The sequence below is a fragment of the Dendropsophus ebraccatus genome, chromosome 5 (genome assembly GCF_027789765.1).
Source record: "Dendropsophus ebraccatus isolate aDenEbr1 chromosome 5, aDenEbr1.pat, whole genome shotgun sequence".
Taxonomy (NCBI): Eukaryota; Metazoa; Chordata; class Amphibia; order Anura; family Hylidae; genus Dendropsophus; species Dendropsophus ebraccatus.
This window is the reverse complement of record NC_091458.1, coordinates 60,750,821-60,760,775: the sequence shown is the minus strand read 5'-3', so window position 1 is coordinate 60,760,775 and position 9,955 is coordinate 60,750,821.

The window sequence follows — 9,955 nt, the reverse complement described above, 5'->3', positions numbered from 1 at the left end:
CGGAGTTCGGGGACCCTGATACTTCCACAAGCTAAGTAGGACTGTTCGTGACTTTTGGCCTATGCGGTCATGACGTAGCTTCCCCTATAGGCCGTGGAGCCAACCCCCTCTCCCCCCCCCCCCCCGCGTTCACTCCCCCCCCCCCCTCCCCGCTGAGGACCTACCCGGTCCTTCCCAGTCCTTCCTCCCCTCCCTCCCATCCCTCTCCCCTCCCAGGAGGCCCCCCCCCTCTTCCCCCCCCCCCCCCCCTCCCCTCCGAGGCTCCGAGGTACGGAGTCACTGCTTGGAAGCCCCTCAAGGAACTTATCGCCGCCCTCCGCCTTTTCCTCACCTACCCACTCATCCCTCGGGATTGGGGAAGGGATAAGTCTTCTTGGCTGGATGGTCAGAATGGACTCCACCAATGGATATGGGGGGGGATTGTTATTGTTACTGTTACTGTCATTTTTATTGCCACTGTTGTGTTACCTTTGCCTGCCCCTGCCTACTCCTAATCCCTCTCCCTCCCCCCTTACCTGCCCCCACCTCCCTCCCTCCCTTGCCTCCCCTCCCTTACCGAGTGCCTCTATGTCCTTCTCCCCGATTACTCTCCCCCCTTATTCCTCCCCAACTCCTCCCCTTTTCTTTCTTCCCCTACACTGATATACACCCACCCTCCTTTCCTCCCCTCCCCCTTCTCCCCCCCCTCCTTCCCTCCCCTCCCCCCCCCTCCTTCCCTCCCCTCCCCCCCCTCCTTCCCTCCCCTCCCCCCCCCCTCCTTCCCTCCCCCTTCTCCTCCCTCCTCCCCCCCCCTCCCCTCCCCCCCCTCCTCCCCCCCCCCTCCCGCCTCCCCCCCTCCTTCCCCCCCCCTCTCCTTCTCTCCCCACCCCTCTCCTTCCTCCTCCCCCCTCTCCTCCTTCCTAATTTAATTTTTTTGCATATGTTTTCTAGTTCCTGGGCCTGTAGGGCTGCGTCTGTATTTCAATGTACGATGTGCACTCCTATGTCTCTTTCTGGGGACTCTGGTGGGTAAGGGTCTTCCCGCTAGGAAGGTAGGCGGGTGTGCTCTCTAGCCCTCATGCGCTACCGCCTATGGCGTCCAACCGACCTTAAATTTTACCTATCTCTCTTCTTAGTCTTCCGTTTCTCCACTTACCTCTGTCTCCCGTGATGGATTGCCCCACAAAAGACTGTTACTGATCTGAGGGCCCGGACTGGGTCCCCTGGCCTGCTCTTCCGCGTACCCCTGTGGTTCCCCCTTTTTTCTGCATAGGTTTCCTGGACGGTGGTCCTTAAGACCCCGCCCCCCTACTGCTTGAGAGGCTTTTGCCTCATAACCCCCCCCCCTTTTCTTTTCGTCTCCTTCCCCCCCACCTCCCGCTTTGCTCTTTTCTTTCCTGTCCCTCCCTCCCCCGTGGTCCGGGGTCCCTCCCTCCCTCCCTCTTCGCCTACGCAGGTCTGCTCCTCACTGAGTCATGTCAACAGTGCTCTGTTTATCACTCAACGCTCAAGGTCTAAACATTCCAGAGAAGCGTTCCGCTCTCCTACGCCTTCTCTGGGCCAAGAGGGCCTCGGTGGTCTTCATTCAGGAGACCCACTTCCGGGGGGATCACATTCAGAGGTTGTCCGATCACCACTTTCCGGATGTATATCACAGCTGCTCTCCGGACTCCAAGACGAAAGGCGTGGCGATCTTGCTCGCTCGCTCGGCCCCATGGGAATTCATAGACCAGAGGTCGGATGCTGAGGGTCGGTCCCTCTTTGTTAAGGGGAAAATGGCAGGGGTTCTGTGCACCTTTGGCACAGTTTACCTCCCGAATGTAGGTCAGTCCGCCTTCCTGGAACGATGCCTCTCTGACGTTGAAGACTTTTTAGAGGGGATGATTGTCTTCGGGGGTGACCTCAACATGGCTCTCGATCCTCTTCTAGATTCTTCCTCGGGCCGCTCTGCCCTCTCTTTCTCTTCCTTACGACGGGCAAAGCAACTTCTTCACTCCCACCAGTTGATGGACTCCTGGCGACTGCTCCACCCCCGTGACAAGGACTACACCTTCTTCTCGCACCCACATAACGTGTATTCCCGCATTGACTACCTCTTTGTATCCCATGCCAGTCTGGACTGTGTGACGGCAGCCTCCATAGATCCCATCTCCTTTTCGGATCACGCGCTCATCACTCTCTCTTTATCTTTCTCTCCCCCCCGACCCCGCAACTGGCGGTGGCGCCTGAATGAGACCCTCTTGAGGGACCCGGGGGTCTTGGCAGAGGTCCAGGCTGACCTCACTTCTTACTTCTCTAACAATACGTCGCAGGATTCTTCCCCACTGATAGTGTGGGAAGCTCACAAATGCTTCATAAGGGGCACGTTTATTAAGCTTGCATCCCGCTTAAAAAAAGAAAGATCGGCCAAAATACTGTCACTGCTCGCGCGAATCGCGGATCTAGATAAACGACACAAAACGACCTTGGATCTTGTCGCAGGTTCGGAGCTCGCGGACTTGCGAGGGAAGCTTAGAGACCTGACATTTGCGAATGCCAAGGCCTCTCTGGCGCGTTGTCGCCGTCACTATTTCGAGTTTGGCAATAAGCCAGGCAAGACATTAGCTCGGGCCCTGCGACAACAGCGAGCTCGATCCTTCATTCCCCATGTAACTTCCCCCCCTGGCGTGAAACGAACCCTGTCCTCCCAAATAGCAGACTCCTTCCGGGAATACTACACCTCTCTCTATGGCCTGTCCACTCCCACGACTCCCTCGGACTCCCCATCTCTCCATGCGGCCATTGCCTCATACTTGACAGACTCGGGGTTGCCGACGCTGACTGAGGAGGATGCCGCCTCACTCGAATCCCCCATCACGGTGTCGGAATGGGATTGGGCTCTTAAGACGTCCCCGTCGGGTAAGGCCCCGGGGCCGGACGGCTTTACCCTGCCCTACTATAAGACCTTTGGCTCCCTCCTCCGGGACCACTTCCTGTTCGCCTTTAACTCCGTGTCCACCGGCGCCCCCCTCCCCCTGGATGCCCTCCGCGCACACATTTCAGTTATCCCGAAAGATGGTAAAGACCCCTCGCTCTGCCAAAATTACCGCCCCATCTCCCTCCTCAATCTGGACCTTAAATTCTTTTCAAAGATCCTGGCGGCCCGCCTTACTCCCCTCCTCCAAGCCATAATCCACCCAGATCAGGTGGGATTCATGCCCATGCGGGAGGCCCGCGACAACTCCATTAGGGCCATAAATATCATTCACCGGATGCACTCCTCTACCCTCCCTGCCATGCTCTTGTCTACGGACGCGGAGAAGGCCTTTGACCGTGTAGGCTGGCCGTTCCTCTTTGCCACACTACGGCATGTCGGCCTCGGCCCTCACATGCTAGAGTGGATAGGCTCCCTGTACTCACACCCCTCGGCTCAGGTATCGGTCAACGGCCTTCTGTCCGCATCCTTCCCCATCTCCAACGGAACACGGCAGGGCTGCCCCCTATCCCCGCTCATCTTTATCCTGACTCTGGAGCCCTTCCTTAGACACGTGCGGCGTAACCCGGATATTTCAGGGGTGCAGGTGGGGCCGAGGGAACACAGAGTCGCCGCCTACGCGGACGACCTCCTGTTCTTCCTTTCCCAACCCAATGTCTCCCTCCCCAACCTGTTGTCGGAGTTATCTAGCTATCAAGCCCTCTCTAATTACAAGATTAACCTCCAGAAATCTGAGGCGCTCAATATTACCCTTCCGGCGGCGGCGGTCTCCTCCCTAGCGGCGTCTTTCCCCTTCCGTTGGTCCCATTCTTCCCTTAAGTATTTGGGGATCCAGCTCACACCCTCCCCATCCGACCTATACAAGATGAACTTTCCGCCTATGCTCCAGTCGATAGAGAAGGACTTGCTGAGGTGGCACAGGGGCACCTTCTCCTGGTTCGGCCGATGTGCGATTTTCAAAATGAATGTCCTACCCCGTCTCCTGTACCTATTCCAGGCCCTCCCGGTCGCGGTGCCCTTGTCATACTTCAGGCAACTCACCTCGCTCCTGACCAAATTCGTGTGGGCGCACAAGCCACCGCGGCTGGCAAGGACAGTCCTGTATCGCCCCAAATCAAGGGGGGGACTAGGGCTGCCTAATCTCTACCAATATTACGTGGCCACTCATTTGACCAGAGTAATAGACTGGCACCGCCACTCCTCCTCCAAGCTTTGGGTGGACTTGGAAATGGCGATGGCCTTACTGTCCTTGCTTGCAGCGCCTTGGCGGCCGGATTCTGCACGCCTTGTGGGCACCCACCCCACAATCGCCCCGACGCTCCGGGTCTGTCACAAACACCTCTCCTCTGGCTTCCTGGCCCCACACCCTTCTCCCCTGTTTCCGATTCTGGGTAACCCCTCCTTCCGCCCCGGGATGGAAGACGCTGGCTTCCGCACCTGGTCACGGGCGGGATGCTTTCGAGCCCAATTCTTTCTCAGGGGCTCGGCGTGGCCCACGCTCTCTGACCTCAGTGCTCTGTCGGACCCCTCTTCTCTTGGGTTCTGGAGAGCTCTCCAACTCCATCATTTCCTCCTTACTCTCCCGCTGCCCTCCTGCTTTGCCCGTTCACCTACTCCATTTGAATCCCTCTGCTTGGGATCCGGCCCTTACCGACACTCTCTCTCCATCTTGTACGCCATGTTGGGTTCTCCCCCGGACCAGTCGCCACCCCCCTTTCTCACAGCGTGGGAGGAGGATCTGGGCACATCCCTCACCGCCGCACAGGTGGACCGTATACTCTCATGTACGCACTCTTCCTCGATCTCCTCTCGCATCCAGGAGGCGGGCTATAAGCTCCTTTCCCGTTGGTATCGGGTCCCCACCCGCCTTCATCGAATCTTCCCTGAAGTGTCCCCGTTGTGCTGGAGGAATTGTGGAGAGGAGGGATCTCTTCTGCATACATTCTGGAGCTGCCCCAAAATAGTGCATTTCTGGAGAGAGGTGTGGCGCTTAGCCTCCACCTTTACGGATTACCCTCTTCCTTTCTCTCCTGCCCTTTTCCTCTTACATGTGTCCGACATCCCTCAAAGGAGTTACCGTTCCTCAGTCCTCCGACACTTGGTCAACGCCGCCCGGGCTTGTATACCTGCCTTGTGGCGTCAACAGGACCCACCTAGCCTGGCGATGTGGATCCGGAAAGTGGAGGACATCAAACACATGGAAGACCTGACAGCGCAGATCCACGACAAAAATGCCCGGTTTTTTAAAACTTGGTACTATTGGGACCAGTTTACCGAGTCCGCGGAATACAGATTGTTGCTGACTCAGTGAGGATCCGCGTGCCATCCCTGTTTGTTTCCCTTCCGTCCTGTCTACTTGCTCGCTTACCTTACCCTCTCTTTTTCCCCCCCTTTCCCCCCAATCTGCTGTTCGGTTGAGCGCTAGCTCACTCCCTACCTCACAACTGAGGCTCGTTGTATATCATTTGGATACTTTATGGGAGCCGTGTTTGGTTGCTCTTTGTTTATTGTTTCCTATATGTGCCTTTACGTCCTGCGAGACGCTGGTAGCGCTGTTTGTTACATAAAGTGTGAAAACTTTAATAAAATTCAGAATTCAAAAAAAAAATATATATATATATTAAATAGGTGGTTCGGTCCACTAAGGGTGTGACTACAGCGCTGATCTCCCAGCCTCTTAATAAAAGATGGTTTTACAGGAGAAAGGTGCTGAGGATAAAGGTAAGAAAACTACATTCTTCCTTAGCATCTCCTGCTCTATCGAACATAACAGCAGATTAGATTCTGCTGCCTTTAAGGGTACAAACACACTGGGCGGATCCGCAGTGAGACCCGCTGCAGATGCCTTTCCAGTACACTCATGGCCAAACAAACTCGCAGTGGGATGTCTTCAAGTCCCACTCAGCCAATCAGTGTGCTGCGGCAGGGCGGCGCACTGATTGGCCAAGCGGGACCTGCCGGGAACCCCCGAAGCAAGCCGGAGCGGGACCAGGTGAAGTATTTGCCCCGGCAGCCAGGGGGTTAGCGGGGCGGGCTGCGAACATACTCACAGTAGGAAGGATATGAGTGTACTGGGCAGGGATCCGCAGTGGGTCTCGCTGGGAATTTGCAGCGAGGAACTCGCTGCAGATCCGCTCAGTGAGTTTGTACCCTAAGGGTGCATTCACACCTACAGGATCTGCAGCAGATCTGCAGCAGATTTGATGCTGTGTTCAGTTATTTAAATGAAATCTGCAGCAGAAAATCAGCTGCAGATCCTGTAGGTGTGAACGCACCATAAAGGAGTTTTCCCACAAACAATGCATTTCCTATGTACAGGATAAGGGTGGGTTCATATTGTGTTTTTGCAATCTGTTTTTTTCAGCCATTTTTTTGCAAAAAGACAGCTCTGTCTAGTGACTGTATTACATTGGGGAAGAGAGGGGTTTTTCTGGGGTTTATGTTAGATGGGGAATCTGCATGGTGGGGTCTGAATTTGGGGTCTGTATTGAGTAAGGGGTATGATTCTAAGGTCTGTATTGAGTAGCGGGTCAGTGGGGGTCCTAGTGGTCAGGCCTCCATCGATAAACATATTATTCCCTACCCTATGGATAGGGGTACGAATTTTGTTGGCAATTTAATGTCACCTAAAAGGCTTATTCCTCTGATGCTTTTTTAAATTTAAAAGGACTTATAAATTTCATATTCAAGTCCTCAAGCCAAAGTAAAAGTAGCAGAAAATCTATAAGGCCATATTTACACTCAGCTGATGTCTAGCAGTCACAATCCATGCCTGCTGACAGTCTCCAGCTCCTGTAAGTTCTGAAAATGCTGTGTTGCTGGTGAATGTTCATCAGTAATGTGCTCACAGCATCTACTTAGGACTAGGGCCAACCGTGATTAAAGTGTCATTGGTAACCTTGTCCTGACTTCAGGATTCCCTGGATTGCTGTGCACAAACAAGTTATATGCCAGCTGAAACCTTCTCAAAACACTAAATGGTTTGAAAAGTATGAACTAAAAATATAAATACAAATTACTTTCAAAACAAGACCCCAAATATGGAATATATACTGACCAAAATCTGTGTTGAAACATCTGAAAGAAAGGTATTCCTTTCTCTTATTTCAGTTAGACCTTAGAAAAGACCCATACTCACAGCCAAGACCAGACCCTATAATTAAGACCCTAATATTGAGACCCCATAATATAGGCACGGTATCAGTCTTCCATACTCTGACCATAGATAGATGCCATAATACATATCCCATACCAGAATCCATTATATAGACCTAAGACATGACTCCAATATTGACTTGCTGGCATCCTGATGTACTAAACACCTTCATGAAAGGTTATAAAGACTTCTATTACTCATTATGATGTACTTGTTATGAGGTCCAGCAAATGTTTCTTAGCATGTTAGTTTTTTGACACAGTTCCCAAGCTTTCTTTTGCATAGATGCACTATCAGGGTCGTATTTATAACACATGTTGCTATAAGCACTCTGACCCATGAGGTAATTCCACACCTATCAAAACTTGAATTTGTGCAGAACTTGAATTTGTGTGTCTCGCTCCCGGTTAGCTGATGACAGTTATGTCCACAGTTAAAGGGGTTGGCCACTTTATAGTAAAATAGCTCAGTGTACAGAAGGAGTAAGAATACTTACTGCACTTACTGACAGCAGCTCCCTGTGTACCTGGTAGAGCTAAAATTATACTCCCCTCCTCCAGGCTGTGCTGCCCTGCTCTGTGGTGAGTATGTCCATAAGATGGCTGACATGGAGGAGCATGTGACCATGCCCTGCCCCCAGTGTCCATCATAGGCATATACAGGCTCAGTGGTGGACACTGGGGGGCGGATGGTCACATGCTCCTCCATGTTGGCCATCTTATAGAAAGACTCACCACAGAGCAGGACAGCACAGCTGGAGGAGGGGGAGTTTGATTTTAGCGCTATAGAGAGGATTCCAGCTTGCAGCTTGTAACATGTAAATGCAGTACAAGTGAACATGAGCTTAGCTGCCGTTACATCATCACGGCTACACAGCGACAGAGACAAACTCTGTGTAATGCAGCACCAAACAGCTTAGGTCAGTGCTCGTTTGCTCCTCGTTCCCTGCTCATGGTCTGTGCTATTACACACACTGACATTGAGCAGGGAGCAGCGGGTGGGGCTGCCCGGACAATCCTCAGACCGTCCGGGTGGCCGTATAGAACGTAGCAGCGGTCTGCTGCCACCGCTCCTATTACACGGAGTGACGGCCAACAGACTGTACTATTGCTTTGATAGGTCACGTCTTAAGATAACGATCAGCCGACTTGCACCGACATGCATCGCTGCCTCTTAACAAGACCAATTACACCAAATGATTATTGGCCTGAATGGACTGCCACCCTAGGCACATGCTGTCATGTGTACTCTCAGAAGTGAATTACAAATCTATATAACTTTCTGACATCAGTTGATTTTAAATAAATTAAGCTGGTAATGTTTTTACAACCTAGTTTTCATGCTATCTATATTTTAAAATAACCCCAGAAATTTGTCATTTCCCTTCTCACCACTAGGCCCAGCAGTGCCCTTCTTATCAGCCTTTCCTGTTCATCTGACTGGGACAGGTCCTGTCTATTCTGCCTATGGTCCATGGGGTTTGCTATAAAGAATAGCCCTAAATGCTGTTAAAATAGCTAAAGGGGTTATCCAGCGGTACAAAAACATGACCACTTTTTCCCATCTCTTGTCTCCAGGTTGGGTGGGGTTTGGAACTCAGTTCCATTGAAGTAAATGGAGCTTAATTGCAAACCACACCTGATCTGGAGACAAGAGAGAGGAAAAAGTGGCCATGTTTTTGTAGCGCTGGATAACCCATTAAGTCTAGATGACAGGCCTTATAATAAAACATTGTATATAATAAAATGTACAAAATAAATCACAATCAGAAAATAGAAACAGTTTAGAAAAAAAGGTGATTTTCTGTACATGTGACTAAGGCTAGGCTCACACTGTGCTTTTGCAGTTCGTTTAACATATGAAAAAGTAAATTAAAAAAACAGATGCAATTTGGTGGGCAATCGGTTTGAATCTGTTTTTCCATTGACTTCCATTATAAAAGTAAAAGGTATCAAAACGAATGCGTTTTATTTTCTTTTTATTCTAGTGTACACAAAAACGTGGTTGACCACGTTGTTGTGTACATTAAAAGTAACCATTTAAAAACATATATGTTAAACTGACTGCAAAAACAGTGTGAACTCAGCCTTACATATAAATCATTTGAAGCATATTTATGTATATTGTATAGCAAAATGATAAACTCTAAACAGAGCAATGCATGTGTTAGCTATATCCCGCTGAATGGTGCTCAGGTGGTACATAGTCCAAGTACAGTCAATGTGCTGACAAAGCTTCAGTTCAGCTTACTGCTCCACATCATGTGTATAACCCAATAACGAAGACATTGGAAATATTCCAGCACAAAAGATACATACACATACACTGTTTTTTTGTGTGGTTTTGCTGCATTTTTTGTAGACATTTTCAACTTAACTACAGCCTTTAATGGAAACATGCCTACTTTTTAATCATCAAATCAATGGCACTTGCATAAAGGATTGCCAATAAACATAAAAATTACTATGTAAACAAATAAAATAGTGTTGGCCCTGATCTAGGCTAGTCTAACTCCCTAACAGGTTAGGGTAAGAAGCCACTTTATATTTAATGACTGTATGATCTTTAGTGCTGTAATATGTACCTATTACACTCCCATTTCAGATAAATGTCAGATCAATGGAGATCTGACTACAGGGATCCCACAAATTCAGAGAATGCCCTCCAAATGAACAGAGCACATTGCATTCATTTGGTGGATGTATGTTTTCATGATTAAAATTGGGATTGGTCTGCTATACTGTGGATAGGATGTAACTTTCTAAAATAAGAATACATCCACGATTTAAAAGATTTAAATAAAAAATAATTCCATGCCTTTAAGATTTAGGGTAGCACTTTTCGGG